Source organism: Onychostoma macrolepis, unplaced genomic scaffold (genome assembly GCF_012432095.1).
Source record: "Onychostoma macrolepis isolate SWU-2019 unplaced genomic scaffold, ASM1243209v1 Scaffold106, whole genome shotgun sequence".
NCBI lineage: Eukaryota > Metazoa > Chordata > Actinopteri > Cypriniformes > Cyprinidae > Onychostoma > Onychostoma macrolepis.
The window spans coordinates 1-7203 of record NW_026704605.1 but is presented as its reverse complement, the minus strand read 5'-3'; the positions used below and the strand labels follow the sequence as shown (position 1 = coordinate 7203).

General features: G+C 36.9%; 1 long non-coding RNA gene across 1 annotated transcript; it reads right to left on the bottom strand.

Annotated features, from left to right (window-relative positions):
* Positions 1–616: 616 nt before the first annotated feature.
* Positions 617–7059, bottom strand: LOC131535029 (uncharacterized). The gene is made up of 3 exons (XR_009269491.1): positions 4682–7059; positions 4254–4586; positions 617–2086 (listed from the first exon to the last, which is right to left on the bottom strand). It is a non-coding gene; the product is annotated as an uncharacterized LOC131535029 (long non-coding RNA).
* Positions 7060–7203: the final 144 nt, after the last annotated feature.

Here is a 7203-nt window from a genome sequence, read left to right as displayed (position 1 = left end):
CTGAGGGAAAAGTTATATTTTTAATATCTAATAAACTAGTTATAGTTAAATATATATAGTATTATTATAATATATAATATATTTTATATATCTTAGTTAATAAACAAAATTTGAAAGGCAAATACATGCCTTTTTTTGTTTGTTTTTCTCTCTCTCTCAGTTCCCAATCTTTTCCTTTCGGTTTTGCTGCAATTTATGAATGAGGCTGTAACAGGAAAACCTGCATTCTTGTGCTGCCTGCACAGTAGCAATAACCTGAAGTCAAGTTATGACGGTGTATTGAGCGACAGCAAGAATATATAAAACATTGTTCAGAGAAATTATCCACTTGAGGATCAGGATCCAAAATACAGTATTTTTCCAGATGAGAAAGGAAGCTTCACTGAGATACTCATGTAAGTCTGAGCACATTTACTCATTCAATGCTGCCCTTTTCAATAGATTGAGATTAAGTAACATCCAACACTTCTTTAATATATATAATGTAGTGATAACAGAGATTATTTTATATATTTCTCTATTCACATTACTAAACAAATTATATAAATGTTCAGTTTTTAGATCACATGAATTGTCATCAGAAATAAAACTGTAAGATCTTTCTTGTAGGGCGGCACTTAATTATTTTATTAATTATAATTACATCACAATAAAAGAATTTACAAACCAAAATGATATTGTTCTTAGCTCAGTTATAGTGATAAATTGAATTTTATACAGCATATCTCTGTTGCATCAAATTGTATAACCGCAAGAAATCTGAGAAAATTAAGACTGTCTTTTCACAACTACAGTTTTTGTAATGTAATGTAAATCTGAACATCAACATAAAGAGAAGTAGAATAAACCAGACAAGAGTCTCACATGTTTAGAAAGCAAATTCTTTAGTTCCTGTTCTTTTAGTTGACAAAACATATACTGCACATATTCTTAGAAATGACATCCTATCTAGACAAGTCGCTTTATCCTTCACTGTGATTTTGAAAAACTCCATCAATACATACATACATGTATATGAAAATAAATAAATGTGTAAAAGAATAAAATGCTTTACAAATGTCTGAAAACAAAAAGTTTTCATCTGAAATCAAATCTGGCAAAGTAACAATATCTATTAGTATTAATATTAGAAATGTGCCCAACAAAATAAAAGAATGTGATCTATTACAGCGTTGTGTTCATGTTTAAGAAACTAAAATCTTTTACATGTTATGATTATTATTCGGAAGATATGCAAGGTTCGAGAGCAGCGTAATAATAAATGCAGTTTTCATAATTCTTGCTATGAAACTTGCAAAAGAAAAAGATTAAATTGTTTAACAATCAATCTTTAAAATTCACAAGAAAACTTTCCTCTCCTGGTATATGACTCAGTAAAATTGGCCAAATAAAGAGTCTTCCTTTTTAGTAGAGCATATCGTAGCACAGCAACTACACTAAATAATTTTAATCTTCTGACAACAGTCTACAGAGCTGTGTAACAGTCTCAATCATGAGCATGAACAGATTGAAACAGAATTCATTAAATTGGCTGATGCATTATCAGGAATTAATAAATCAGAGTTGTTTTTAAATGAAGTGCAGTTCCAATATTAACAAATAAGAAATACATAAAGAATACTAAATGTATTTATTCTGGCAAAACACTTGCGCTACAGAATATTGACAGCAAAATTGTTCCCGTTTCAGTGTTTCAAGATATCATTCTATTATACAATAAGAATAAGCAGTGCACACTGATTTCTGTCAGCAACATTGTAACAAGACTATATGAGGTGAGAGAATACGAGTAACATGCTGCTCATGCTTCTGATGTGAACACTTATTTGTTAACATGGGTGCTGGAAAATACAGGCTGCTCAGATGCTGTTGACACTTGCTGTGTGCAGCTGCCCTTCTGTTTGCCACAGTGCCTTCTATATGGGAGCTTGAGGTCTTTTTCTCATGCGAAGTATGACACAGATTACAGACACAATGATTAAAAGAATGCAAACACAGATGATTGATATATACCATTGGTGTGCATTTGTTTCTGGTTCTTGGTTTGCTTGATCAGTAGAATTGCTTCCTTTTTCTACTATTGATTCTGCAACAAAAGTTCCGGGGAAAAACAACATTACTGCACTGTGATAAAAACAACAGATGTGTCTATAATTAATAATACTGTATACAGCAGCAATCAGAATGGAACCCAGGCTGTTTTTATTTTAAAGGTGCTGCATGTAATTTTTCTGACTGACTACTAAATCATAAAAATTATGTTTGCAGATAATTAGGAAACATGCTAAGTTCACATACTTGTTTCTCTGAAAAAACAAAGCTACAGCCAGTTATTCTACTTTGAAATGCACGTTCCGTGTCGGAATGTCTGTTTTTGTTTTGGTCTGTGTGACTCCGCCCACTGCCAGTTTACCCAACAGTATTTAGGAGTGTCTGTACACTGTGCAGATAGCCTGTCTTGTTGGCATAGGCTTGTCACACAGCCTACTGCTAAATGAATACTGCCATTTTAGTGTGAATAGAATTTACTGTAATCCAATCAAAGGAGACAAAAATATATGCTTTTTAATTTATTAACTGAGAAAAATGAACCAGTGTTGCATATCTGTGAGTGGCAAAAGTATGTGAATCTTTGCTTTCTGCTTTTTTCTTCTTTTTTCTTGTAACTGCTGATCAGTCCTGCACAGCAGCTTGTAGGAATTTCAGCCCTTGATACTACCACCACCAGGTTTCACAGATGGGATCAGGTTCTTATGCTGGAATGCAGTGTGTTCTTTTCTCCAAACATAATGCTTCTCATTTAAACCAAAACAGTCTCATCTGTCCACAAAATATTTCTCCAGTAACTCTATGGGTTGCCCACGTGATCTTTACCAAACTGCAGACGGGCAGCAGTGTTTTAGCGTTTTTTGAGAGCAGTGGTTTTCTCCTTGTGCCATGCACACAATGGTTGTTCAGTGTTCTCCTGATGGTGGACTCATGAACATTAACATTAGCCAATAACCCATGATCTTGGCGTTGCTAGCGCCATGCTCTACTAAGGCTTTCCTGTAGCTCAAATAGTAGAGCATGGCGCTAGCAACGCCAAGATCATGGGTTCGATTCCCAGGGAAAGCAAGAGCTGATAAAATGTAAAAACTGTAACTTGAATGCAATGTAAGTCGCTTTGGATAAAAGCGTCTGCTAAATGCATAAATGTAAATGTAAATAACCTTTAGTTGCTTAGAAGTTACACTGGAGTCCTTTGCTACCTCATGGACTTTTGGAGTGATCTTTGTTGGTCGACCACTTCTGGGGAGAGTAACAGTGGTCTTGACTTTCCTTCATTTGTACACAATCTGTGTGACTGGATTTGTGGAGTCCAAACTCATTAGAGATGGTTTTGTAACCTTTTCCAGCCTGATGAGCAACAGCAACTCTTTTCTGAGGTCCTCAGAGATCTCCTTTGTCCATGCCATGATTCACTTCTACAAACATGATCAGACTTTGATAGACCCCTGTTCTATAAATAAAACAGGGTACACACTGACACCTGATAGTCATTCCACTGAATGAAAACACCTCTGAACAGATACACTCTAATTTCACCTTCAAATTAACTGCTATTCCAAGATATTCACAAACATTTGCCACTCACTAATATGTAATATCAGATCATTTTCCTGAATAAATAAATGACAAAGTGTATATTTTCATCTCATTTGTTTGATTGGGTTCTCTTCTTTCAGGACTTGTATGAAAATCTGATGATGTTTTGGGTTATTTTTATGCAGAGATATAGGACATTTCAAAGGGTTCACAAACTTTCAAGCAGCACTGTACAGTATATCACTATTTGCACTTAGTGGAAAGAGTCACGCCACCGCCATAGTATTTCGACACCCCACGTTGACAGTTGGTGGAAAACAAATCATATGGCAGCCATAGAAGCGAGTAAATGAACAGGGTCAGAGACGGCAGATTCTAACCGATCTACAATGCCTCTGCATCCATCTAAAAGCTCTTTGACCACACAGCTCTTTGACATCAACATACAGTTTAAGGCTTGTTTCCTTTATAATTGCACTCATTCCTGTAATGTGTCCCCAATCTGGCAAACCACATGAGCGTCAAGTCTGAGAAGGAGGGGGTGGGAAAAATCACTTTCTCTAATATTTTTAATTTGGACTGAACTACGCATTTCAACCGCTAGCTGTCAATATTACATACTACACCTTTAAAACTTCAAACATAAATAAACTATTTTTACACACCGTTAATGAGCAGCCATACAGTCTCCTGTTTTGAATCAGATGAGTGTATGATGAAGCAGCTGAACTCTCCTGCATCAGTGTGTTGAAGATTTATGAGCTTGATGGAAAAGTTTCCTCTCAGATACTCGTCAGGGAAAGTTTTAGCTCTGTTCTTGTACCGTGGGTTCTGTTCTGCTACTGAATCATTACCCTTAATTAAATCATAAATAGTCTCACTGCCATTGTGTCTCCAAAACACACTAATGTCTTGAAGTTTAAGATGGTGTTCAGTTGAAGAACACGGCAGGACAACAGAACCTCCAATAACAGCCTCTACTGTGACCTGCAGACACACTGAAATCACACAACCTTTAATTGTAAAAACACAGTCTGACATTTATACATGTAGCATAAATTTAACTTTCAAATGTAGTTTGGTTTGTACTTACCTTTATTTATCAGAACAGCAAACACACAGATGAAGCACCAACTGCAGAAACAGACCAAAAACACGTTCCTTTAACTTTCTTGATCTCAACCAGTAGATCATGACATTGTTTGAGATAAGCAGAACTGATCACCAGGGATCATGACAGTTAGAAATGCTCTCTGACTTGCTATGATGTCAATACTCTCACAACATTAAAAGCCTGATGGGAAGTGACTGCCGATAATAACGCACATCGGTTTAGTTCCAACCCTGCTCCAACACACATCCCATGTAGTTTTCAAATAGCCAGAAGGACTTGATTAGCTGGATCAGGGGCCTGTACCATGAAGCCGGATTAACTGGCTAGCCAGGTAAGATTCAGTTTAGTTTGCACCAATCCTGGGTTTTAGGTTCCATGAAAGTAGCTTGGCTTTTAGCAGCATTCATCGCCATAGTAACTTACACTCCACAGCTAACCTGCTCCAGGGCAGGTTTTGTTCTGAGTTAGAGATCTCAAACTGAAATTGATGTCTGACGCAAAAAAAGTAACTCCCCCAGTTTCTCTATATAAACTAATATATATATATCTATATTATGTATTAATATATTATTATAATAATATAATAATATTATAATAATATACATTCTCTCTATAAATATAACTATAAACTAACTTCACAAGTTTCACTTGTGACTGCACTGATAAAGCAAGATAATGTCTTTTATTTGTCCTCTTTCATGGACAAGTACTTTCTTCAGTGTAAATGCATTTAAAGGGGTGGTTGATTGTGATTTCACTGTTTTTAACGTTAGTTAGTGTGTAATGTTGCTGTTTGAGCATAAACAATATCTGCAAAGTTGCAGCGCTGAAAGTTCAATGCAAACGGAGATTTAATGCCTACAAAAACGGCTCGTAGGAACTACAACGAGTTACTTCCCAGGTCCGTTATGTCACGAACCAAGATAAACCCGCCCTCGGGAACATGCAGCAAAGAGGGCGAGGCCAAGCTCCGCTGCTTTAGAGAAGAGGAAGAGAAAACTAGGGGTGCACGTAAAAATCTATTCATGTATGAATCGCGATTCTGTCTTCTAACGATTCTAATGGATTCACAAGTTTCAAAATCATATGTTCTAAAGCAGCAGTTCTTAATACTGTTCCTCGCATCCCCCTGCTCTGCATCTCTCTCTCTCTCTCTCATTCAGATGGTGAGATCAGCTCCAAAAAACTGTTCCAATTATACACTTATTTTCACATAGCTATGAGAAGCGTTATACATGGACACACGTGCGGTTGCTGTGCTGTATTAAAGCTTCAATCAGGATAAACCAAAGCAGTAGCACTTACAAATAACAGCGTATCTAAAAGTACGAACCAACAGCAAACAAACAAAAAACATACCATTAAGAGCCGTGCTTGCACAGGTTCTGCGCAATCCTTTTCATTAATATTCTCTGGGTCTCAATCGGGCTCAAATTGATAAGCAATATTGACGACGCCATTGTTTACAATACAAACGGAGCACATGCCGCTGAGGTGAGGGGCGGGACGTTTAGACGCGCACTAGAGACGGTTTACAACACACTGGACCAGCTAACCAATCTGAGCCCATCACGTATTTCTGAGGGAGGGGCTTCATAAAACCAGGATCGGAGCGTTTATCAGAGAAGGGACAGAGCGGTGTAGAATAAAGGTAAATTATGTGAAAAATAATGTGTTTTTAAAAACGAAGCATGAACACATGTTTGACTGCACCCCATAAACACAATCAAGCCTAGAAAAAAAAAACAGTCAACCACCCCTTTAAATTCCTCATATTCTTCAATATCTTAACCTTTAGCAAAACAGTTTTGGATCTTGCTGGCTCTGTCGCGAGAAGTGAATCACACTTGCTCTGTGTTGTGAGGCATGTGATTGGCTGCTAGACACTGATGTCACACATGTGCACGCTCTCCACAAACTCAGGATCAAAGCCTGAGTTGACAAAGAAAGTTGATGATCAGCATCATGGTACCAACAAAGACTGGAGTGGTTTGGTTTTGTCAACTCAAAACTAATTCTGTAACTCTGAATTTGTTAAACTACCATCATGGTACAGGCCCCAGATGTGTTTGATTAAGGTTAAATCTAAACTCTAGGGCTGTGGCCCTCCAGGAACTGAGTTTGACACCCCTGGCTTAGAACAATAATGAGTTTTTATACAACTAAAGAACATTAATGAATTTGGATGCTGGTCTACATTCAAGACTAACTGATTTGAATTTAAAATGAGACAAATGACAAGGTCATGTGTTTGTGCTGCCTTCACGTGCTTCACGGAACTTCCTTTTTCCACTTCTGAAGTTGTAATTATGAGTTTATCGCGTTCAAGTGCTTTGTTGTCAAACAGGAATCATGGTGGATGGCCCAACCATATTAACCATATAAACATTCACCGCGCTACCTAGATATTCAGCTGGCTGATGAATCCTAAATTTAGGTCAAATAAATGCTATTTTACTGTTTTAAAAACATGAGATATGCATCAAATGGTTATTTATATA